This window comes from Myodes glareolus, chromosome 10, assembly GCF_982192425.1.
Source record: "Myodes glareolus chromosome 10, mMyoGla1.1, whole genome shotgun sequence".
Lineage (NCBI taxonomy): Eukaryota > Metazoa > Chordata > Mammalia > Rodentia > Cricetidae > Myodes > Myodes glareolus.
The window spans coordinates 61,368,764-61,395,937 of NC_142035.1; the positions used below are offsets into that span (position 1 = coordinate 61,368,764).

At 42.0% G+C, this 27,174-nt stretch overlaps 1 long non-coding RNA gene across 1 annotated transcript; it reads right to left on the reverse strand.

The window, feature by feature from the left end:
• LOC146892607 (uncharacterized) lies at positions 1-25,864 on the reverse strand. Its single transcript, XR_015004101.2, has 4 exons — positions 25,531-25,864; positions 22,446-22,543; positions 13,031-13,206; positions 1-200 (listed from the first exon to the last, which is right to left on the reverse strand). It is a non-coding gene; the product is annotated as an uncharacterized LOC146892607 (long non-coding RNA).
• Between the last annotated feature and the right edge of the window lie 1,310 nt (positions 25,865-27,174).

Sequence of the window (27,174 nt, forward strand, 5' to 3'; positions counted from 1 at the left end):
TTGAAAACATCATCTCATCAAGCCTTAACAGGACTGGGACTGTCAATAATCAATCATAGATTGGAAAAGGCTGAAGGGGGTCCCACGCATCCCTGATGAACTCTTGTCTTCTGGTGGGTTATTGTCTTCAGTTGTCTACCTTCATGAATCTCCAAGGAACAATTTCAAAACCATAGTCATACAGATGGTCCTGGTGAAACCTAGTGGGTCACAAAAGAAAAACAAAAGACATGAACAAAGGAAGGGACTTGGGGGTGGTGAAGTGGGAGCGAGGGGAGAAGGTGGGAATGAGAATAATTAACATTCATTATTCACATAAATGAAACTGTCAAAGAACATTTGATTAAAAAGAAGTAAAAATGAATAATCCAAAAATATAGCTCTCTGTTTTAGGATTTAGAAGTCAAGATTTAGCAAGATATGGCTTACCCACCTCAATGACTAGAGTAAAAGAAAGGGGCGCCTGTCATTTATAAGAGGGGAGGCTTTTAAGTTAAACTGGGTAATATCAGTATAGATATGATATTAAGCAGGGTTTTCTAGATAAGCAAAACCCACAGAATGAACAAATATGTATCCGAAGGGGATTTAGTAGATTGGCTTCCAGGATGTGTTCTAGGAAGTTCAACAATGGCTGTCTTCACAATGTGAATCTAGTGGCTACTTGTAATCCACAGGCCAGACACCTCAGCAGTTCCAATGTGTCTCTGAAGGTCCAGAAGATTCCTGGACAGTCTCACACACACACACACACACACACACACACACACACACACACACACACACACACACAGTCTACAGATATTCCAAAGAAGTTAGGTGCTAATGTCACCAAAGAATGGCTATAGCCAGGGTGGCCAAAGCAGCCAGACACCAGAGGAGATAAACTGGAATAGATAAACTTGCCAAGAAGACAAAGAAGCAAAGAGTCTAACCCTTTCTTTTCTTCTCCTTTCATCTGGGCTCCTGCTACAAGTTGCAGCCCATATTCAGGATGGATCTTCCCATTTCAACTAAACTAATCAAGACAATGTATAATTATAAATAAATATTTTCTTTATGAACATGTAAATTGTGTATAAGATAAAACTCAGGGTAGGATATGATTATTTGTGATAGTATAACATTAAATGATGATAAACACTTTTCATGCACTCTACTATAATGACATTATATATAATTGTATATAAAGTATGACATATAACCATGTTCTGAATCTGCTGACAAGTTGTGGATTCTGTAAATGTACTGAAGTATCTTAAGTTCAATACTGACATACAACAAAGGGATGGAGAGGGCCATGAAAGAAATGAAAGCAAAGCCTCCTGCCCAAGATGAGCCCTGGAGTCCTCAATGCCAAGAGTAGTGTCTATGCACAAACACACACAATCCTCAGTCACATTTTGCATGGGGCATTTTCATCAAGTCTGCATGCACATCTCATGGTCAGTGGCTCTTGACAAGCCAGCTGGTCTGCTCACAGGGTTGGATGTCCGTTGTCACGTATGCGGGCCTGTTACCTGGGTACCCAACTATTCCAAAGTACTTGCTAAATGCAGAGAATATTGCCATGTACTATCCTGAGTAAGAGCTGTCTTGACTCTAAAATGATTCAACTTCTAACATCAGTGCACTGATACTGATCTGACAATCGACAGTTGGTTCCTATTCAACCTGGAGTCATGACTTCAGCTCCCATCCTGTGGCCCAAACCTGACTATTATATAACATCAAATGCCAATTGAAGGAAGAATACAAAGGTTTTACCATCTGAAGGAAGTATAGGTAAAACTTATGACACAGGTTGAGCCACACTACAATTTCCTAAACTGAATGTTTGTAAAATGGGTAGTGATGGGTAGATTGTCAATTGATGCCAGAAGCCATGGGCGAAACTCACTTCCTTATGGATCTACTCGGTCCTCTTTAATTCATAAGGTTGCACATTTTACGAAGGTTCCACCTACCCTTGAGAATCCCAGGGAATTAGTGTTGAGAGGCTCACTGGTCTAATCCCGTCCTTTGATTTATTAGCCATCAAGATGAAAGGATACGTTTACTCCAGCAGGATGGTAGAGCTCCAGGAAGAACTTGCTCCAGCACCAGGCCAGCTCCAACTGCTGTTTATGACACTAGCCTTTGAAGAAGAATCTAGACTAGGGTGAGCTTTCTCCTTTCCCGCTGACCTTTTCATCATCACAACCACCAGGGACCTCTCATTATGTCTCTGTTTACTTTGTATTTTGCTAAATGCCCTCTGTAGGACATATACAGGCTATTTTGGTAGCATCATGCACGTAGAAAAATGTTTTGTTTAGGCTCCACCTTTGGTTCATGTTGCCTGGAGCCTGCCGAAGTTAATTGAATTGGAGAGAGAAAGCAAACATAGCAAGCAGAAAGAGATAGTTATGGCTTTAATCCTACCACTCCTTCTCTCTTTCTTCCTCTCTCTCTCTCTCTCTCTCTCTCTCTCTCTCTCTTTCTCTTTCTCTCTCTCTCTCTCTCTCCCACAGTTAGACTTCTATAGCATCCACCCAAGTCATTCTAGAAGCAGAATAAGAATCCTGTAGGGCAGTCATGATATCAGAGCCATCCTTATTACGGTCTTAAATTGGAGAGCCCGAGGGAGAGACCTTTGTGTGCCACTAATTATAATATAGCTATAAAATCTTTCCTATAATAAGCGATTTTCCACAAAAACAACATTTCTAAGTCTCCTGGGACATAGCTGAAGCATAATTTGAATTTCATGTCCACTTTTAAAATAGGAAGCTTCAAAATCCTTAAGCATCATACAGTTTCAATCTTGAATTGTTTGATTTTCGGTAGAAGCCCCATTGGGGAAGAGAATTCATTGCTCTGGACTTTTTGATTTAGCCTCCGTGAGACTGCAGAATGGCTGAGAACAGTATACATATCAATGAAGGGTCCTTGCAGAAAGAAAAATAGTCAGTTATTTTCTGCTTTTCCTGGAAATAAGACATCCTGATTTTAGTCTGTACTGAAACTGAAGAATTGAGAAAAATATTAAGAAGTCTATTTTGGGACCAAGAAGATAGGTAAATGTATAAAAAGTCTTGGCCCACAAATATGACCACTTGAGTTTGATCATCAGAATCCACATTTTTTAAAAAGTCAAATGTGTGACTGCCAGAATAGTTCATCAGGTAAAGATACTTCCCACCAAGCGTAACTGCTTGAGTTCTGTCCTTGGATCCTACCAGGTAGAAACAGAAAAAGAATTCCTGGAAGGCAAGTTGTTCTCTGATTTCCATATGTGTGCCATTGCACACACACGAGCTCACACACACACATGCACACAGAGAGAGAAAAGGAGAGAGAGAGAGAGAGAGAGAGAGAGAGAGAGAGAGAGAGAGAGAGATTAAAAACAAAATGTTAAGGTAGAAAAGTCAGATAGAGTATCTGTAATCACCATGGTCCTAAGACAAGATGAGATGCAGGGACTATAGGATCAGCTGGCTGGTCTTGGACCAGTATGAAGTGCAGGGGCAGAAACAAGAGGAGAGATCCTGCCTCAGACAACAGGGAAGAGGGAGAGATCTGACACCTGCATAGTGCTTTGACCTCCACCCCCATGCACATTCACACTTACTCATATACATGTTAAATAAAAAAACTTACTAAACAAAAAGTTGATTCTTCCAACAAGTATATGCTCAAATTCATCTCCTGTGATGGGGACAGGCCAGAAGACGTTCAATATTACACAAAACTCAAAGATCTCTAATATGAAATATTTCTGAGAGAGTATTGCCTAAAGGCAATGGTATGCATTACATATCCTATCCAAAGGCCCCTACTGGTCTGAGCACTTACTCCAGATAAAATACTACAAGACTGCAAGGTAGAAGAAGAAGGTACCACTTAACTAAGACCAGGAGTCTGCATGCAGTCAACAGGAAACACTTCGTGACTTTGCACCCTGGACAGCAATGGCAGATGATGGGGAGTCAGGATGTCAAATGTTGGTGTTTCCAGAAATCTATTTTTGAGACAGAGAACTTTTAGATGGCTGATGTGGTCAAGAAGTCCTTGGTGGGAAAATGTCAGCACTGGTCAGATTTTGTGTTCAACATGGCACAACCTAGAGTCTTCTGAGGCCAGGGACACTTCAAGAACTGACTGAATTGCATTGGCCTGTGGCCATGGCTGAGAGAGTTGTCCTGATTGATGATGTGGAAGGGCTCAGCCCACTGTAGGCTGCACCATCCCTGGACAGGTAAGTTTGGGTTGCATAGGAAAGGTAACTGAGCATAAACCAGAGAGCAAGTCAGTAAGATGCATTCCTCCAAGTTTTCTGTTCTGGTTCCTGTTTGAATTCCTGTCCTGACTTCCTTCAATGATAGTCTGTGACCTGGAAGAATAAGCTGACAAAAGTCTTTCCATCTCTTAAATAGTTTTTGGTCACAGTGTTTATTAGAGCAACAGAAAACAAAGCAGGACAGTGGCCCAAGCATAACAGTAAGAAAAGCGAAAAGAAAAAAAAGAAAAGAAAAGAAGAGAAAAGAAAGAAAAAAGAAAGAAAGAAAACCATGCAGCCATATTAATGCATGTGCATATGGACTTTAATTGAAAAATAAGGAAATGCCATTAATAGCTAGGGAAGTCACACAGAGAAACTTTCGATTTTAAAAACTGATCTTTGTTGCAATACGGAGAATAGTTCTCAGGGTGTGAGGGTGGTGTTGGGAGACAAGACAAGGGACTGCAGAGGAGTGCAGCTAGGATGCTGGCATAGTGCCTGGAATGGTGCCAACGAACATAGAGAGAACAGGACGGGTTCATGGACTCTGCTTAGGAAGGAGAGTGAAGAAAATGAAGCAATGAATAGGGTTTGAGAGGAGATGAAGTAGAAATTAAGATATCCATAGAAATCTTTATTTGAACAATAAACTGAATTCTGACCAATGCCGAGCCAGAAGGTAAAAATTGGAAGAGAATCAACTTCCAGGAGACAGAATCAAGATCTCAACTTCAGCCACAGGTAAAATAATAATAATAATAATAAGGGTAGTTGAAGCCATGACCATGAAGGAGAGCTCTGATAAACAGAGCACACACACACATCCTCTCTTGTCTCACACATCTCTAATGTATGCATGTCATCCCTAATAGTTTGTCCAATTTGACATTTGCCTCATGTTAATGAATAAACAATGATTTTAATTGGTACATTAAAGTATACAAAACCGTGGTCTCATTAGCTTTTGAAGACAGAATTCTCACTTAAACGCTTGATGAATGTACTAATTTACCTCTTCCTCATGACAATTTCTTTTCACAGCATAAATAATGTCTCCCTTTCTAGGACAGCACAGAGTCACTACTGGTGACAAAATAAAGTGAATTAAGATTCAAACATCCAGAACCAGCTGTTTGCTTTTGATTTGAGAAAGAGACTTGGGGCAACTACTCAGTGCTGGGCCTCGTGCCCACTTGGGGAACCCCCTCAGCTCCCATCTGAAAAATATGGCAAATAAGATTTTTTGAAACATGCCAAGTCAAGAGGCCAATAAGGTCAGTGGAAAATATAGAAAATTATAAACTAGGGAGAGTTGAGGAAATACATGATAAATAAACATGACAAGTGGAGGTTGAGCCGACCCAACAGACTGTTTAGTCTAAGCACAGTTGCTAACGTGGTTTTGACTGCACAGAGAGGAAAGCCACTGAATAGCTCCCTTCTGAAATTTCCCTTTATCTTTTCATAAACGCTTTCGGAGGAAACTGCTAAAAAGTTAAGGTGACCAAATAAGAAAATTTAAGTGCTGAAGATCAATTTTTCCTGAAAGGCGATGATAAGTATACTTAATACCGCTTTTCATCCTGCACGGTCAAGGGCGTTAGTGACTGTGCGAAACACCAAGGCCCGTATCTACTGAAGATGAGGCTTTCATCTTTCATTTCTGTATCCATAAGTGGCAATTTAACATATTCACCAACAAAAGACCCTCTTATAGCACTCAGTAAAGCATTTTTCATTCATATCAAATAATTATCTTTGAATAATGTCCTGCTTTCAGTTTCAGATTTCTTTGTGTGCACAGGACAAAATTAATGAATATGCTAGGTATTAATTCCAGAGTAAGAAAGAAAACTGTTAACACTATTAAATAATGATAATTTTATACCAATCACATTCCAGAGTATTGGTTCTTTTCAAAAGAGTTGACTTACATTTTATCCAATTCTTTTAAGTTCATTTAGAGAAAGATACTCTATCTGACATAATTGTGATGTTTGAAATAGATTCAGTTTAAAGTTCACCAAAAAAGAACTATTATTTATTTGTAAGGTAACAATATGCATTCAAATGTATTGGAATATAACATAATGGGAAATTTTTCATTGATTAAATTTGTTCTTTGATAAGTTCACATATGTATATAATATATGTTTACATATAATACATTACATATAATATATAAACATATAATACATTTAAATTATATCTATATAATACATGTTTATTCTCAGTTGCCCACCCTGTCTTATCTACTTCTCACCCTATTATTCCCCTCTTCCTTATAGGTCCCTTTCCCGCAATCACGTGTTATTTGTTTGGAGACCCTCTCATCTTAACCGGGGATATCTGTGTGACCATGGGTTTAAAACCAGCCATTGCAGCTTGGGGTGCTCACCAATATATACAGAACTGAGACAATGACTACCCTTGCCTCAGAATTCCATCAGCTGCCAAGTATTTAACAGGGAGAAATAGGGCTCTATGATCCCCTCCATCCCCAACCCTTGATTTGCTATTGACAGGCACAGTATTGTGCATCCCTAGTGCAAACCAAGGTAGTTGTTGTAAGGACATGTTCCCTAAATATAGCATTCACCCCTGCTCGTCCTGTATTCTGACTCTTACATACTTCTTTTCTTTCTTCTGCCGTATTCCCTGAGCATCAGAAGGGGTAGTATGAATATCTTGCTTAGGACTAAGCACTAAATTGTCACTTAGCCTAAGAATCTTGAACATCCGAAGCATTTATGCATTCACCACCATTCAGTGCAAAAAGAGATTCCCATGACTAAGGCTGAGAGTAGTGTTTGTCTATAGGTATAAACATATTTAGACTATAGATTGATGTCATGCCAATTTAGCAAGACAGCAGTAGTGAGTCCTAACTAGGGCCCATGACCTCCACAGACATAGCTTTTTGATGAGGTTTATAGTACCAGATATGTATTTCCTCTTATGCAACGAACCTCAAATCCAATCCAAAAGTGGTTACTTATCCCTCTAACAGTCATGGCTCTCCTCTCCTGTACCAGTGGACACATCTTGCCTGACAGGTTGGCATTCAAGTTTGTAGTGTTCACAGCTGGATATGACCCTTGATGCCTTTGCTACATACACACACACACACACACACACACACACACACACACACACACAGAGGAGAGAGAGAGAGAGAGAGAAAGAGAGAGAGAGAGAGAGAGAGAGAGAGAGAGAGAGAGAAAGAGAGAACCCTGTAAAGTAACCACCTCTGTGTAAGCCAGTCAGTAGGGCTCAACCTTGCCTTTTCTTGCAACCAGGCTTTGTGGTCTATTCCGCAATAGTGTCTTTTATCCCCTAATATGGCAGGCAACCAACATGAAAGACAACAGTCTTTCTTTGAAGGGACCATCTGGAACCTCATTGGCCAACAACTCCTAAAGTGGTACCCCACATAGAGCACTAGCACTTTTGTTTAAAAGTCATTTTATTTATTAAAATAAAAGCCTGAAAGGACAGAACCGCACTTAAGTGAGCTGTGGAACGAACACCCTGCATAGGCACACCCATAAGAAGCCACACTATTAAACATATGAATGATTGCACATTCTCAAATATTTTCTTGACAAATACAAAAAATGTTCTTAGGAAAATGGTATGCAATTTAGACTTCCTAAGAATAACCCTGTTACAGGACCGCTCCAGACTTTGAATAACTACTTTCTAAGTTAGCCTGAAAGGGTATTAAAGCTTTGTAGCTGATACTTCTAAATTTATATTCGACTTTGGTCAGACTTGCCTTGGAAATTCCTTAACAAAAATATCCAGCAAGGAGAGCCAAGAAGTTCTTTTAGAAGGTTTATTGAAGGTAAAGCTTGCCAGCAGGTATTTATCGTCCTCCAAAGGATGCAGCTTACCACACTTAATATTGTGACCTCAAACAATGAGCGAATTCGGCTTTTAGAACCCTGTAATTTCTTTCTGCAATATCTCAGCCCATAAAAGATGGGACCCTTCTTTTAAGTAAATATATTTATATTCAGTATTACAGTGAAATAAAATTAGAACGCCTACATCTAAATTTGATTAAATACTCAAAAGCATCTTAATTAGAAACAATACATTTAGACTTTTTCGTGTAAAACTACTTGGGAATGTATCTTGAATGGAGCCTTTGAGTTCAAATATTAACATTTTAATGTAAAAATATTAAGCTAAATTTCAGTAGAATTGTGAAATACTAGGTATCTTGGACCCCAGCATAGAGTTTGTGTGAATGTGTGTGTGTGTGTGTGTGTGGTATGTGCAGTGAATATGTGTGTGTGTGTATGGTTTGTGTAGTGCATGTGTGTGTGTGGTATGTGCAGTATGTGCAGTGCATGTGTGTGTGTGTGTGCGTGCGCGTGTTTGCGGTATGTGCAGTGCATGTTTGTGGGATTGAGTACAGTGGACATATCTGAGTGAGTATGTAGAGGCTAGAATATAGCCTTGGAACTTGTTCCTCGGGTGCCATACACGTGTGTGATCTATTGACTTCATTTGATATAATTCATATCTCAATGCAAAAGTTTTTTAAGCATGTTAAAAGCTTTATAATTTAATGTGTCATATTTAATTATATTTCTAAGAAATGAGGCAAGAAATATAGCAAAGAACAATAGGGGAAAGATCTCTCGTGGGCCTGGCATTCACCACTTGAGCAATAATTCTGACCAGCATCTCAGTCATCCACCTGTCTCTGTCCCCTGGCGCTGGGGTCCCAAGCAGGTGCTGTCATCACACCTCACTTTTCCCACGTGGGCTCCTGTAAGTCTCTCTTTGCTTGGTCCTCATGCTTTCAAGACGAGTGTTTTACCAACTGAGCTGTCTCTCTAACTGGAAAGATCAAGTATTCAGTGAAACACTTTACACATTGTGGAGAAGAGCCGATTCTGTTATCAGCTTTAATGAAAATTTGAGAGATGTAGAGGCCTGACTGCCCACAAAGGAATTTTAAAGGGTAATAAAAATTGTTTTTCTACTGGTAGTTGCATAAATCCATATATGTATTAACATTCAGAGTTGTACAGTATTAGCATTTTTACTGTGCATAAATTTTGACAGTAAAAATATTACAATTATATCTAAAAGAATAAATGAAGAAACCATCATCCCAAAATTTATTTGGTAAATGTGTGTCTGTTTATTGCTCCCTGTGATTTACTGTATTTTAAGTATGAAGTAGGTAAAAACCTTACATTTAAAAGCTGTTAGTCCATTCTCAGCCACCTGAGACCTTTATGCTGTTTCTTGTTCATCGCCTGAGACTAAGCAGTATTCATGAGAACTCAGATATGACCTGAGCTTATAGCAACTAACTTTTGATATATTCTCATATTACTACGTTGATGCCTTAATGTTCAAATAACAGCAATGATTCTAAATTTGTTCTTTATTTTTAAATGCGTGAGTTTTCTGTCTCAATGTATATGTGTGCCATTTGTGTACATTGCCTGTGGAGGCCAGAAGAAGGTGTGGGACCCTCTGGAACTAGAGCTAAGGACAGTTGTGAGCCACCATGTGGATGCTGGGAACCAAACTTGAGTCCTCTGCAAGAGAAACCAACACTCTGAACTGCTGAGTCATCTCCCCAGCCCCGCAAAGTGATGACTCTGTAGGCTTAATTTTCCTTCATACTTATTTTCACCATCAGAGATTTCAATTTTGATCCAGTCATTTACAGCTGAAGCATTTAGGTAGAATAACATCTGCTTATCAAGTCATTTGATAAGTGGGGGGCTGGTTTGGCACTAGGTCCAACATTAAGTACCGTCCACCAATGAGAAAAGGCATGATGTGGATAGGAGTTCTAAGTGTTGAACTGACACCAACTGCTGAGCCCACTGATATCACAGCACACCGCGGGTTTGATGGCAGTTAGAGTGAAGAAGAGCAGCGGGGAAACTGAGTCATCACACGGCACATACCAGCGAACTATAGACATGCCAGATTCTCTGGGTCTAAATTTAATTTGACGCTTGATTCAATGGAGTAAGTACATATTATTTGTAAGTATGTAGAGTCCATCCTAGTTTTATATCCACACATAGATATTTAAATAGCGTTTTCCTTACAACCCTATATGTCAAGGCTAGGGATTCAGGGGAATTCTTTGTCATTTTACATAGCATAGCCTCTGATCTAAAGCCATCTGTTCCTCAAAGTAAATATTTTTAGTTAGTGGGGAGTCTTTATGCTTTGGAAATAAGAGTTCAACGAACTGAGGGGAGAAGCGTAAGTTCGGCATGAGAAGGGCAGGACTGGCCGCTCTGTAGTGTTTTGGTGGATGTTTTTGTTAGAAATCCTTTGCAGGCTACAGTTCTTCAGAACATGAAGTAGTGATGGTCTCAGCAACTAGTTTGGCTCTGCCTCCTTATCCCAAGGACCTTGCGGTCCTTGAAAAAACAGCATGCTTCTTTCTTTGAAACTTCAAAAATGTTGTGTAATTTAATTAGCCAAGTGTTATGTGTCATTACGGCATCTACAAACATAATTTGTTTACATTCTGGCTCCTCCCTCCCGCGTCCCTTGGTCTCCCCTTAGGCCCTCTAACCGCGGAAGCCTCCTGCCTTTTTCCACGTCCCATGTTGCCTCCATCACTTTCCTTCACTTCTCTCCCCTCATGATGGTCCTCCCAGTTCCGTGGCCTGACCCCCCACATTCACAGCTGCATTTACACAGGCATCCTTAGAAACACTAAAAACTAGGACCCACACACATGTGAGAGAACACATACAATCTGTCTTTCTGAGTCAGGGTCACCTCATCTAATAGAATAGTTTCAGGTCTTTCCATTTTTCTTCAAATTTCATAATTTCGTTTTGGTTACAATTTAATAAAATTCCGTTTTATATTTATAAACCACATATTCAATGTCCATTCGTCTGTTGGTGGACATCTAGGCTAATTATACTTTCTTGCTATTGTGAAGAGAGCAGCAATAATCATGGACATGAAAATATTTCTGGGACAGAACAGAGAGCACTTTGAGTGTATGTATGCCCGGGAATGGTATAGCTGGGTCATATGGTAGGTATATTCTTAATTTCTGGAGAAACGCCGCACTGATTTCTACATTGACAGTACTGGTATGCATTCACCATGAATAAGTACTCCTCTTACCTTGCACACACACACACACACACACACACACACACACACACACACACACACACACCAATTCAAAGCAGATCAGAGGCCCTGATTTATGGTACAGCTCAGAGGTAGCGTGATTGCATTAGTTTCGGTTCAATCCCCTACACTGAGAAGAAGAAACCTACTTTGAACTTGAACATTCAAGGTTAAAACAGTTCAGGAGAGATACTTTGGCATGTGCTTTCTGAGTAGAACCCCAGTCATACACAAAACCGCACCAAGAATCGACGTGTAAGATCACATAATATTCTAAAGGTTCTGCACAGTCAAAGCAGTGACTGACAGAGCAAACAGCCAGTGGACAGAAGGAGAGACAATTATGGCAGCTATCCTTCAGATGGGGGTTAATCTATACAGCATAAGAAGTGATGCATATAAGCACAGAAAATGCAGTTCACTTCCCTGCTGCCTTGAGTCTGTTTCCCATAAAACTCCACACAGATCACAGAGCACTTATGTACCGTTCTCTTCGCCAAAGCCATTAGCACTCAAGCACGTTCTTACTGCACAGTCTTCTTGGGATCGTTTACAAACAGTGACTGCTTCCTTCACCCCACTGAGACCTTTAGACTGCTTGACCTTGCTCCTTGTCAGGTCCCTCTCTCCATCCCACATTCGTTCCTTTGGCAACTATTGACTGTGGACCCACGATGCCATCGCTGTGGCATTAGTGGGGATCTAATCAATAATAATTAATTAGTGGGGAATGCTCAGGTCTTCTCTTCTAAGGCATCTCTTTCCTCATTAAGGCAGAGTTAATAAAGATCAGTTCTTTGAAAGTAGCCAGAGTAAGTGTATCTCTGGAAGTCAACCCAAAGGGAACCAGGTTTGAGATGAAGGACCCCTCCCTGACAGCCATTCACAGCAGAGGCCCAACGAATGGATGGATGTCTAAATGAGCAAACACTGCTTTTCCACCTGCACAAGGAAGTCACTTTCTCCATTAGCACTTTCCGCCCCAAAGGGGAAAACCCCTACGGTGCAGAGACTCAGGACAAGAAATCGATTACTCCAGTAGTTGGGATCATACATCTCTTGCTGATTTTTCTGACTTGTTGAGACCTATTGTCGGTTTGGCCACAGTTCTAACATGTCCTGGCCCATTCTGCTGGCTTCAGCTCAGCTCACAGTAACACATGTGGCTGAACTCAGTATCAGGGTAGACAATTTATGAGCACTTGTAATCACATGCCACCCACATCCAATTAACCCCGAAAAGAAAGTATGGGTCCTTCCACTGCAATGTGCAAATCCCCATCCGCCCCACACCTCAGCTTTTGCAGATGACCCTTTCCAGGGTCTGAGTGCTCACAGTCTCCAGCTAGGGAATAGGAAGCCCTTTAACACAGCATGAAACATTCCTTTGATCTTTAGTCCTGCTGCATGCAAGGTTTCCCCACCTTGAGCCATTCCACTCCATGTCAGAGTTTTCAAAACCAAACTACGAAGAGCCAAAGATGCTGACCAGACAGCAGCCACCCGACGGTGAGAAGGCACCACTGGGAAAGAATGGCAGTGTACACCTTTTTTTTTATTATTTTGACCTTGGCTGGAACGGTTTTAAAAAGAGGAAATGCCATAGCAAAGACCTACCAGGCCTGGGTTGCATCTGGCAAAAGTGGCTTGGGTTTCCATCCTCTGTTCTGTTGTTTTAGGCTTCTTCCAATTTCCATTTCACAAGACGAGTCTGTTGACACACTACCTGTCTGTCAACAAGACTCCCTCAGGCTGGTGGGCCGGGGTTGATCGACGGTCATGGCACCATTAATCTAGAAAGTAGAGAGAGAAAGCTCAGATTAGGAAAGAAAAATACCTGGGCCAGAGGAAAGGGTGAAGTGAATCCTTTGCTGAAGGGAGTTTTGGAGGAAAGCAATCCCACTGAATGGGTGTTAGCTGTGGCATCTCTGAGATGGTTGGGGCCTGTTTGTAGACTCTGCCCTAAAGAGCATGGAGGTGAGAGACGCAGTTTCCAAGGGGTCCTGGGGTAGATTATGAAGTTGTGTTATTGCTCTGGCTTTCTGGTGGCTTTAGATATTTGACAGGAGACAAATACGATAAAATGTGACTGAGGGCTCTCTGCTTCGTGTTGCAAGGTTTGGGACGAGACGGTTAGTGGTTCACACACTTTGAGATTAACCCATACTGAGACAGCTCCCTGCTGTCTAACTGCAACTTAACAACTCTGTATAGCTTTTCTAATCTCCTTATTTGTATGATAATTGCTCTCTGGGCCACGACAGTACTCGTAAGATTGTAGTGAGGAGAGCAAACAGGGCTCCTTTTTGTCAGGACTTGTTCAGTTAGACTGGAACTCACGATAGCATAGACTGTCCTTTTCAGTTTCGCAATTTCTGGTCACAGAACAATGTCCAATACAGAATAAGTGCGTGGTAAGGATTTCCTGGGTGAAAAACATCAGCAAAACATGATCCAGTAATGGATTATTGTCTTTAGGACCCTAGAAGACTGTCTAAGTAGACTTTGCTTCCTACAGTGCCAGTAGACAGTGAGCCTGACTGGCCCATGGGTCAGATAGAAGCTAAGATTCCTTAACCTAACAGAAAAAGAAATGTCAATTGGCTCTTATTGCAACATGTGGTTTTGCTTGTTGGGGTTTCTGTCCTGCCTGGTTCCCGCAGCTGGTAAGCCCCAAAGAAATTACACAGAAGTCTATAAAAATGATAAACCAATTGGCCCATTAGTTCAGGCTTCATATTAGCTCTTATAACTTATATTCACCCATTATTCTAGTATATGTTAGCCACATGGCTCGGTACCTTTTTCAGTGGGGCAGGTCACATCCTGCTTCTTCTGTGTTCTGGGATAGACTGGGGAGGAATGGGCTTCCTCCTTCCCAGCATTCTCCTGTTCTCACTGTCCCACCTTTACTTCCTGTCTGGTTGTCCCACCTATACTTCCTGCCTGGCCAATCAGTATTTATTTAAAACATGATTGACAAAATACATACAATTCTTCCACACCATCTTATAATAGTTGTTACGGAACCAATCATAGCCTCAAGGAAAGAGTCTGTCTTGAATCTGTCCTTTCAGCATGCATGCAGAAATTATAGGTAAGTGTTCTTTCTTTTCTCTCCTTAAATATCTATTTTTATTTTACAAATGAGTTTTCTTTAGCTTTGTGTATGCCTGGTGACCAAAGAGCCCAGAGAAGGTGTCAGATCCTCTGGAACTGGAGGTATAGATAGTCAGGAACCACTATATGTTTGAAATCAAACCAAGCTTTGATTATCTGGAATATCTGGAATGACAGTGAGTGCTCTTAACCAATGAGCCTCCCCTCCAGCCCTGGGATAAACTAGCTGACTCAGTAGGAGGGGAGACAATTTTTTGTCTTTTGTTTTGTTTTGGAGAACTCTGATTGGCCTGGAACTCACTATGTAGGTGATATTTGCCTCAAAACTCACAAAGATCCGCCTGCCCACAAGTGCTGGGATTAGCGATGTGTACCACCATGCCCAGCATCTTTTTAAAAACCGTATATTGTGCAAAGTGATGGATTTATGACATTTTAACAAAGTATCTCATCCCTTTGACCATATTAACTCCACTACCATCTCTTCCCTTCCGATTAGTTTCCTTCCTCTTGTCAAATAATCCCTTCTATTTTACAGACACAACACACATACACACACATACACACACACATTCATTCTACACATGAGAGAAAACATATTTATATATCTGAGTCTGGTTTTTTTAATTTAATATAATGATATCCAGTTTATCCATTTAACTACAGATTACATCACTTTATCCTTCTTTATCTATGAATAAAGCTCTCTTGTTTACATATGTTTCTTTCTCCATCCATCTGTTGATGGATACCTAGGCTGGTTGTGTAACTTGATTATTATGAATATTGCTTCAAAACACACAGATGAGTAAGCGTCTCTGTAGAGCACTGACTTGGATTCCTTCAGATGTATTCCCAGAAACGGTATAGCTGGACCATATGGCAGTTCCATTTTTCGTTGATTTTAGTATTTTGAGAAAGTCCTTACTGATTCCCATCTGACTGTAGTAGTGCATTGCCTTTCTCCCACGTCCTCATCAGCATTTGCTGTTCTTTGTTGTTCTTTATGCTATTAGATGTTAGAGGTTTTGTGTGTGTGTGTGTGTGTGTGTGTGTGCATGTATCTGTGCACATATTCATGTGTATATGTGTGTATGTGGGCACACATGAGTGCAGAGGTAGAAGCTGATGTCAGGTATCTTCTTCAGTTCTACGGTTTTTGTTTCTTTGGGGGCTTTGTTTGTTTGTTTGAGACAAAGTTCAACAATTCAGCTTAGTGGCTGGCTAGAAAGCTCTGGGTTAATCCTGTGGCTACCTTCCCAGTGCCGGGATTGCAGGTGTGCGTCATAACCCCCAGCTCTTTCTACGGATGCTGGGGCTCTGAACTCTGGTCCTCATGCCTATGCAGTAAGCACTATAGTAACAGCCATCTCCTTAATTCAGTTTTTCGTTCAGCATTTAATGTTTTTAATTAGCAAGCAAGCTATTATATATCACTGTGGAATTTTCGAAGACTCTCTTAGTAGACTCTCCTTCCCCACGTCTCTCCCATGGCTCTCCTCTCACATCCCATGCAAGCACTGCCCTGAGTGTCTCTTCCTCTTTTACGTCACGTGTTCTTTTACCCACCCCTTGTCTTCCCTCAGCACCTATGTTCACCCTTACGTGGACTTCTCTCTAGGTCTTTAAGCTTTACTTGCATTAAAATCCACTTCTAAACACACATGTATGCACTATAGGCTGAAAGTCACATGTGAATGAGAATGTGGCTTCATCCTTCCAGAGTCTGAATCGCCTCACTTAATATTCTACCTTCCAGATCCACCCATCTGCCTGAAAAATACATAATTTCATGTTTCTTTATAGCTTAATAAAAGTCCATCAGGTGTATAAATACTACATTTTCACCACCTGTTGATAGCATATAGGATGATTTCATTTCTTGGCTTTCACGGATCCAGAAGCAATTAACACGAATCTGCGCATGTCTCTGTGGTAGAACATGGGGTTCCTGGGGTGTATGCCCAGGTGTAATACAGCTGGGTCATATGGAAGTACTGCTTTGACTCTTTGAAGAAACCTCCATACTAACATTCACAGCGGCCGCCCTAGCTGGCGCTCCTGACAGCAGTGAATAATGGTTTCACTCCTCCCCCACCCCCCACCCCCGCCAGACCAGCATTTGATGTCAGGTGTCCTGGTGATTCCATCCTGGAATGAAGGGGTTGATAGCTTAAAGTAGCCTTCAATGGCATTGCTCTTCTAACAAGGAGGTGGAACACTCTGGAAAATACTCGGCCATTTGTGATTCTTCTTTTGAACGCTGTCTGTCCAGTTCTAATGACTTCGCCTAATGCTGATTGGCCTGTTAGGTTAGGCTTCTTCCTAGTTAACGCCCGTATCTTGATTAACCCATTTTTCTGATCTATTTTAGCCATATGGCTCAGTACCTTTTTCAGTGGGGCAGATCACATCCTGCTGCTTCGGTGATCTGCACAGGAGTGACAGAGGGAGCTTCCTGTGTCCCAGAATACTCCCAGTCTCTTTGCTCCACCCCTACTTCCTGTCTGGCTTTCCCGCCTATACTGCCTGCCTGGCCAATCAGAATTTTATTAAAATATGATTGACAGAATACAGACAATTCTCCCACACCATTTCCCTCTTTTTTTTTAAACAAAGGAAAATACATTTGCCTAGTTTTTAGTCAGCAGTTGTGTTTCATGATGTTTAATTTAAGTAATTCTTTGTGAATTCTGGGTATTGGCCCCTTCCCTAGTGTAACTGGCAACTAGGAAGGATTTTCTTCTATTCTGTGGGCTATTTGCACTGAGGGTTGCTTCCTTTGCTGAACAGAAACACTGGTCTCATGAAAGCCTGTTTGTTGATCCCGGAGATAATTCCTGTGTCGCTGGACATCTTTTCAGACGTTCTTTCTTCAACCTCTACCTGGAAGTGCATTCCTTGTGCCTTCTCCATCAAGATTCAGTGTTTGGGGTTTTAAATTAAGGTCTTTGATCCACTTTTCTTCCAGGTGAAAATGTGGATCTAATTTCACTCTTCTCTGGGTAGATACCACTTTTTTTTAATCAATATCACTTGTTAAAATAGGCTAATCTTCCTTTCTTTTAGAAACTTTACTTTTGAAAGCAAAAGAGAAGAGAAATTAATGGGCTGTATTTGTACAGGTTTATTTCCAGGTCCTACATTCTGTTTCTCTGAGTTAATTGTCTGTTTTGAGTCAGTACCATACACACTGTCTTTGTCACTGTGGGTCTGTAGTGTGATCTGAGGTCCCGTATTGTGGTTCCTCCAGCTGTGTCCTTTCTCTCTAGCAACGTTTTTCCTATCTGTGGTCATTTGTGGCTCCATATGAATTCGTGGATTGTTTTTTTCTAATTCTGTAAAGAATGTAATTGAAATTTTTTGACAGGAATTAAATTGAATTTGTATTTCACTTTTGGTAATATAGCCACTGTCACCATATTACTGCCAAAGTCCAGGAACACAAAGAGTCTTTATATAATCTAGGATCGTATTTGACTTCCTTTTTTGGTATCTTGATGTTTTCACTGTAGAAGTCTTTTATTGCCTTGGTTAAGTTTATTCCGACATACTTTTCAAGCAACTATGAATAAGATATTTTTCTCATATCTTTCTTTCTCTACAAGTTCATTGTATATATGAAAGCTATCGTTTTTCTTTTCATGGGATTTTTTTTTGTTCTGTATTTTTACTGAACTGTAAATCACGTTTTTTAAATAAAAGTTATTCTGTCTGGAGTGAGATGAAATCTCAGCGTAGCTTTTGAGCTACAGCAGCACGTGGCCTGATGAGGCGGGAAAGGACGGTCTCCCTACCTTAAATGAAGGAGATTGAGTGCAGCCCTAGCCCAAAGACTCATAAGAAAGGAACGGCTCCTGCAAGTGGCTTATTGAATAGAGCTTTGCAAAACAGCTGTCTTAAGAGGCAGCCAAAATGAAGGACAACTCCAGAGACTGGACATGGGATCCACTTGACAACTCTTGAGGGCACGAGGAAAAAAGATAGGCTGTTTAGAGCGAGAGGGCTACAGCTGCAGGGCTGTTCAGCAAGAATCCTGACGACATGGAGAGAAAAGCAATTGGTACCACTGCACGGCCATGCAGGACGGAGCAAGGGATGCATAGCCTGTCCTTCTCTCTCGTACTCGGATCCTCCATTGTCATTCCAGCTGAAGTCATGGGGCATGGGAGTCTGGAGTCCATGGTAATCAGCTTCTCCTTGCAGAGTCAGATGCTCAAGGACAGAAAACAGATCTAAAGGTAGAGAGCAAATAGACGGCACTGTCAGCATCTTGTGCCCTTCCATGTACATATTCTCCTTGGTGGAACGCAAGTGACTCCAACCATCCCTTGTTCCTTCATTCTCTGCAAGCATGCTAGCTCGATGAAGTCTTTACTAAAACACTTGACTCGATTTCTGCTAGACGAAACCCAGGCCTAATGTAGTCATCCATTTACTTAGATGCTGCATTTTTTTCATAGATTAGTATATGACACAGTCACTAAGAAAAGTGCCAGTAAATTCAGACCTATCCCTGCTGCCTTAGTAGTGGCAAAACCCCACAGTCTCCTTCTGAAGCAAGTTCAGTAACTCCACCAATACAGTGCCCTTGTTTTTGTGAGTTGAGTGAGAAGCTGGTCTGTTTCCCAATGGATCTACAAGGTGCTGGTTAATTTTTTGATAGTTTTGTCACAAGCTAAAATCATCTGGGAAGAGGGAGTCTCAATTAAAGAAAATGTCTCCAGCAGCTTGCCCATGGACAAGTCTATGAGGGATTTTCATGATTAATAATTGATGCTGACAGGCCCAGCCCACTGTGGGTACCATCCCTGGACAGGTGGTCCTGCCTAGTATAAAAAAACAAACTGAGTAAGCCATGGAGAGCTGGTCAGTAAGCAGTATGTCTCTGAGGTCTCGGATTCAGTTTCTGCTGCCAGATTCCTGCTGTGCATTAGTCCCTGCCCTAACTCCCCTTAATGATGAGCTGAGATCGGGACGTGTAAGCCAAGTAAGATCCTTTCTCCCGAGAGCCTTTCCGTGCTTATCGTAGCAAGAGCAAACAAACTAGAACACACAGCTTTCACCCCTTACTGGAAATCTTTTCCCATTAGGTGGGCCTAGAACACCCAAAAGTGTCCGGTCCACGTTTGTAGAGACAGAAGTCTAAATGCATTGTTAGAGATGCTCGTGAGAGTTATTCTACCCACACATCCTAAGTTCCTGGACCATGAATTCCGGCAGCCAGTGAGATCCTGCGTTCATTTTACCTCCGATCTGAAGCACGTATCTCAGTCTCTCTGCTCATGCTATCCCTTTAACTGAGACTGAGCCAGTTTCCATGAACGGAGGGACAGTGAAATCAGTGGATAGGAACCTGTTGTCACACTATTCGTCGTTTCGTAAGTTAAATGTGACGGTACAGGGGAAACAATGCAAAGGACCCATTGGGAATACATAGCCAATAATCTGAGAGGGAAAATGGCTGCTGCCTTCATGTGGGGAGGAGGTCAGTTATTCAGCAGCATGTCACCTCAGCAGTAGAACTGATCTGCCGTCATATTTGACCCATAACTGCAGAGGAGAAATTCATTGAAAGATACCTTCAGATATACAGATTTGTCCTAAAGCTATCAAAGGGAAGAGAGTCTTTAAGTATTCCCTTGGAGGCCAATTTCTCACCTTTGCCCTAGGCTGCTCATCCGAGAGTAATCTGCCCTTTGCTCCATCTGGACTCTTTAAGAGTCCATGATCTGTGGCCTGCAGCGCGAGCCGTGTAATCCAAGTCACATAACAATGCAGCTAAAAAATGTGATCTCCCGATGCCTTCCTGCCATCTGCACGCCATCCCTTGCAGCAGCTGCTGATAATTTGAGTAATGTGATTTCCCTGCATACCCCATCATCCATTTCGCCCTGGCAAGCAGAGTATCTATGCCTTCATCAAATACATGAGCAATGTAATCCCAGAATCTCATTTTGAGGATCTGCTTTCTGGAACAAAACCTGGTTTCACTTACTAGATCAATCGTGTCCCCAGGAGCAAACCGATGCCGCGGTGAGTAGGTGTAATTAAAGGCATCTTAACTGAAAGGGCATTTATATGAGGGGAGGCGAGGCCGTGTTGAGCCGAGAGAGGGTAATGCACCTGGGCTAGTAAGAATAGAGCTCTGTTACTGCCCCGGGTCCTGAATGCGCAGGGGAGAATTCAGGGCGGGCTAAGAATGTGGAAGAAAGCCAACTAGCATAGCAGGAGCTGGAGTTTGGATTCCAGACTCTGACCATGGAGAAATAGCTGTGACAGGAAGTCAACTGGGGAGCTAAATGCCCTGACCTTCTCTCAAGGCAGTGGGCAAACCCAACTGGGAGCCAAAGGAAACAGAACCTCCTGGTTGTCAGACTCCAAAAGGTCGTCCACAAGGGGCACTGCAGGGAGGAGGGGGTAGAATGGTGGAGGAGGGGGTCGGGAACCAGAACTTCCAGCGGGGCATTTGCACTGACCAGTAATGGAATAAACTTAACCCCATATGCCTGTTATGGTGTGAATTTGAGCGGTCCCTAAATGCTCGTGCTTTGAAATCCTAATCTGCTTCTGTTATTTTAGCCTCACTGGTAGAAGTTAGTCACTAGGGATGGCCCCATTAATGTTATACCCACTTCTGGTTCCTGCCTGCGTTGCTCTCCACTTTCCGTCTGCTCCAGTGCCGTGTCCTGGCCACAACCCCCCACTACATAAACTTCTTCATCCCATCCCACCACTGTGAACTAAGACCATGAGCTAACATAAACCCTTACACCCTTAAGTTGCTTTCTATGTGTGTTTGTTACAGCAGCAAGACTAAGAAATGGAGCAGCAATGGTCTATACTATACTTGCCTGGCACAGCCATTGGCTGGAGTATGAAGGAGATGAAGCAGAACCAGAACGCCTAGACCTTTGGATCCTGGTTTTCTTCGTATTTACCCAGCAGGGTGTGGGAGCAGGTCCTGGGCCGTCTCTGAGGCTGACTAGTTGTCGCTGTTAAACAGACTTCCAGGGATTTGGAAGCTGCTTGTCATAGGAGTCTTCACACCTGGACCTGACTCTCCGCTCTGACATTTACAACCTGTCCAAGACTGGACCAGTGACTCAGTCACTTGGACATGAGTGGCCCGCTTGTTCAAGTCACCACCCTGACTAAATCTTGCAAAGAGTAGATGAACTAATGGCAAATTAACAGGGCTTTTGTCACACATGATAAAATGCCCTCTAGATGTCCCTTCTCCACTATTGACCTTTTTCTCCTCTGAGGCTGTGGCTGCCACGTCACGCACATTTCTAACTTGCTTTGTGAGATTTGTTTTGGAGAATTTAGGTCAAACCGTCAAAGGCTGACTCCTACAGGCAGGTTGGTTCACTGGTCATGAGGCATGTGCCTATAATCTCAGTGCTCAGGAGGTGGAAGGAGGGAGATCAGGAGCCCATGGTCATCCTGGCTCCACAGAAAATCCAAGGCTAGGCAGGGCTACATGAGATTCTGCCCTCAAATAAATGAAGCTAACAGCAGCAAAGACTTGGTAGGGATGGTGTTCTCAGCAATGATAGGGTTGTTTTAATGTGGATAGAATGAGTTCTTCCTATAGAAATAAATACACCATTTATGAGATGCTCCTTAACACAGAGAGGTTAATTAATGACAGTCTATGGCTATAAGGACAATACAAAGAAATCATTTAAACATGGCCAACTCTGAAGACCAGAGCGGGACTAGAAAGCTAAGGACTCAGAAAGCAGACTCTTGCTTATTTCTCTGTCTCCTTCTGTATTGCCCAAATGTTTAAAAGAAATAATATTCATTCTGATTAACTTTTTAATTTTTATTTTATTCATTTGCTATTATTATGGGGCCAGGAAACAGAGTCTTTCTATTTAGCTCTGGTTGGACTGGTACTCACCTTGTAGGCCAAAGTGGTCTTGAACTTGTAGCCCTCCTCCCGCCTCCACTTACACAGTTTGAGATTGTAAACATGCGCCATCTTGTTAGGGTCTCTGCCTGTGAGAGATGTTTATACTTCTTATACAGCTCCACGGAAGGCAAACTGACAGCAATACGGACGACACAAAATGGGTGTTATCAGTAACATTAATGAACTGCAGCTACACATTGTTATAAAATGTGGCCGTAAGACTTATTTACTTACCAAAGAGGAAAGGCACGTTAGCAATTTAACACATGTTAGGTAAAGAAAGCCTTGACCATTATTCTATATCACAAGTGCCACATCTGTTTTTTCTTTATTTAGTTTTCAACATGTAAGCAAATTTAGTAAATTGTTGCCCAACTCAATTGGCTTGAGACAACATCAAGGACACAGATCATTCCTGTACCTTTTTAATATCAACCATGTTATCCATGCCCAATAAACGAGAAAGGAGGACTAGGTGGGTGGTGGCACGTGACTTTACTCCCAGTACTTGGGAGGCAGAGGCAGGTGGCCCTCTGTGAATGCAAGGCCAACCTGATCTACAGAGCTAGTTCTAGAATAGCTAAGGCTATACAGAGAAACACTGTTTCCAAAAACAGACAAGAAAGTAATAAAGGAGGAAGGAACCCATCACTTGATGGAGCCCTGGGACAAGATAATTCACCTGCTTGCAAAGAGTTACTTGTGTGAGTCCAAAATGGCAAACCTTTGCTCACGTGACAATGTGTTTTATATGTGACAGTCATCATCAGAAGTTAACTAGCCCATTATCTGTTGATTCGGGATACAATTCAATACCCTCACTCACTCTTAGGTAGAGCTGATATCATGTATGAACTGCTGACCACATCTAGACCTTGGGATCTCTTCCATTTCTCCTAGACCCCCTCGCTATTATCCTTGCAGAATGGACCACCAAGAGGAGGAAGAATAAGACCCTAGAAATAAGCATGTCTATAGGAATGCCGGATTGAAGACCACATTGACTGAGAACAGAGCCAAATGTTACCCTTCCCTGTAACTTTCGTGAGTCTGTCCTCCTGTCTTCTTTGCTGTGATGGACCACAGAGTTCCCCCCTGTCATCTTCTGTTCCATTGCCTAGTAAACTCTCCATGCCTTCCTTGAATTCTCTGCAGTCCTCATATTAACTCACCGTGAATCAGGTGTTCCTAAACTTTGCGGTGGTTGATGAAACATGGAAAATGTGGTGTCGGCTTGATTTGCATCAGCATTGCTAGGAGAATTTGGGGAGATGCTATTAAATCAATCACGGGAACTACTCCAAGATTCTGGAAAGTGAATAATACTTCCCCATGTGTTCCTTGAAACTGGCACTACAGTTCCTTGGTCAGATAGGTGTAGTCAAATATTTAGCACACTCTGTGACACACTATGCTAAATAAAGTTTATTAACTGACGATGTGAAACTTTGAGCAGAAATGCACGAGCCACTCTGAGAGGGGTTGAACTTACTCAACCCCAGAACTTCCCCCTCTGAGGCCCATTCTGAACTTTCTCAGAGAAAACATGTTGGGGAGTGGCCTTAGCTTTCCCTAGCAGCTTTTGTTCGTCGATGACAAATTTAATAATAAGTCTTTTCAGACAGTTTTTATGTAGAATGGGAGAACAGAGTGGGTAGGTCAAGGATAGATGTTGGTCTTATTTTAAGCTCTTAACGCTAAAACCTAGGGAAGCAGTTAAATCTAACATGTAGATACAAAATTAGCCCTTCTGTGAGTCCTAATGCTAAAACGTAGGGAAGCAGTTAAATGTAACATGTAGATAAAACATCAAACCTTCTGTGAGTCTTGCTATAGATGATGTTACCTGAGCTCTCACCACTGTGCTCATTGATAGCCTTACAAATGATCTCAAGCCCTGACACTCATTTTTGCAAGGTAAAAACCTGTGGTTTTGTGGAGGTTATAAGATTTAGTCATTGGGCCAACAAGATGGCTCAGTGGGTAAAGTCACTTGCTGCCAAGCCTGATAACCGGAGTTTGATCCCTGGAACCTAAACGAAAGAAGGAGAGAACTGACCCCTATAAGTTATCATCTGACCCTCACATGTGTGCCATAGCAAGTGCATGTCCCCTACACAATAACTAATAAATCAATAATGATTCTTAGTCCAAATCACATTATATTATAGAATTATGACTAGACAGGCGCTAGCACCATCCTAGTTTTAAATATTAAAACCCAATATATTGCAAATAATAAGTGCTGGAATACACAGAGGAAAAAAATATGCTTATCAAAGTCAGGCTAGACCCTTGTTATTATAAGCTTATTTTTTTAATATAAGATTATATTTATACACATTAAACTTCATGCATTTTTAGATATGTATGCACTATATGCATGAATACATGTACTTAAATATATCCCCTCTAACTCCCAAAAGAGCTATCTACTATGCAGGATGAAAGTTAGGGAAAAAAGTGCAATCATGAACAGATAAAATGTACCGATCAATCCATCAGTTGATAAATAAGGCATCTATAGAAGTGAAGAAAAAGAAGGAGGAGGAGGAGGAGGAGAAAGAAGAAGAGAAAGAGGAAAAAGAAGAAGAAGAAGAGGAGGAAGAGGAGGAGGAGGAGGAGGAGGAGGAGGAGGAGGAGGAGGAGAAGAAGAAGAAGAAGAAGAAGAAGAAGAAGAAGAAGAAGGAGAAGGAGAAGGAGAAGGAGAAGGAGAAGAAGAAGAAGAAGAAGAAGAAGAAGAAGAAGAAGAAGAAGAAGAAGAAGAAGAAGAAGAAGAAGAAGAAGAAGAAGAAGAAGAAGAAGTTGTTGTTGTTTATTCAGGAAGAAACCCGCCCGAGCTTTCACTGGAAGCAATAGGTGGTCTCCCATTCTGACAATATGTAAGAAGCTCTTAACCAGACAGAAATAGAAGCTACATTGACATTTTCTTGGGATCACTCTCAAAACTGCACACCCATGAGATTCACCCCCAAGAGCTCGCTCTGACACAGCCTAGATGGCATTTGACACCGGCCCTTTTGACCAGGCATGTGGGTGATTTCACTGTATCGTAGGAGTAACCACTACTCACAGAAGCAAGCACTCCATGGTAGATTCTCTTCAGCCCGACATCATCCAGCCTTTGGGACCAAGGGCAAAATGTCCAGCGAAGAGCTTTTCCAGACGTTTATTCACGACTCGCACTTTCACAGCCTCGCCCTGAGCAGGGAGCTGGTGCCAGCAATCCACTGCTTCCTCCCGAGCTTCCAGTCGCCCCAGGCTACCCTGTTGGCTTCTGTCTTCCCCTTAGCACTTTCTGTCGGTCCAAAAACCCCCGGAAGCTAAAGCGAGCTCCTGTTTGTTTATGTGGCAACTAGCTCAGAGTCTCTGCCGAAAAAATGTCCTTGGCGTTTGACAAAGCCAGCTTGGAGATGCCTCGGTGCGCTTTAAAGAGGCCACAAGGCAGCCCGGAAACAAGTGCCCTCCACTAGCAGCCAATCGCTGAATAAGACCATATTACAAAACAGCTGGTGGTTCAGAAACAAGGGCGTTTTGACATGTTTTTGTATCCTTTAGCTTTAAAGGAATGTAAAATCGAAGGCAGGAGCTTGCATCTGATTATAGTGGATATGTCAGATGGAAACAGACTTCGTGGAACTGTTTTTAATTTGGGAGAATTCTTCACTTACAGCAACACATGGACTACGGAAAGAATCAAGAGTTTCGGACATCTGTTTGTAAAATAAAGGCATCGTTATTGGGAAGCCCCTGTATTAAGCATCTTTTGGAAGCCTTGGGAGAGACATCTTTGAAATCTTACAAAGTCATCCAGAGAGGATGACAATGAAACCGTGGTTCATTTTTACAGGCTCAAAAGAAGAGGAAAATCTCTAAAGACCGTAAAAGCTCATTATGAGCCCTCTGATGAAAAGAGGCAGAGTTAGAGTGTCTGATGACACAATTAGACATTAGCTGGTGGTGAGTGTGGCGTGAGAAGAGCAGGTGCTACCAGGGTAGCCAACGACAAGTAAGCAATTATTTCTTAACTACAGGCACTGCCCCAGTGGGGATGCTTGCTGCATTCAGGGAGATGGTGAAAGCAAACTCCCAGCCATTGTAGACTTGGCATAGTGATACAGGAGAAAAACAAATAGAGAGACGTCAAAATATATGTGTGAACCTCAAAGCAGAATGAAATTTGGAAGACATTTCACCAACACGGGAAAGGTTTGGAGAGGTTTGAGAGCGCACCAGACACAGAGGGGGGTGGGTGCAGAGGGGGCTGGTGAGAAAGGAGGACATGACTTCCAGAGTCGAAGGCATCCCATCCTCCTCTTTGTCGCCTACTCAGCTTGAGGGATAGGAAGAAAAATCTCCATTTTGGTGTTTTCCTTCTCTAAGTAAAATACTGGCAATATCGTGAAAGCTGCCTTTGACCTTGACTCTAGCCCCTGATCAGAACACCGAGACCACAGCAGGTTCTACAGGGAAAGACATAGCTTCTTGGTGGCTTTAACAATTTGGGAAGACAAGAGTAAAAGGGGACAATATTCATATTTATTGAGTACCTGTAGAAGCCAACCCAATGCCGGAAGCTTCAAAGGTATAGAGATTTAATCCTTCAGATGAAATAACTCTACCGAAGTTGTTGCCTCTCCCGAAAAATGGAAAGGAAATGGGGGAGTTTAGAGACCTAACTGCCTAAGATCACACATCGAGTCAGTGGGAATGTTGG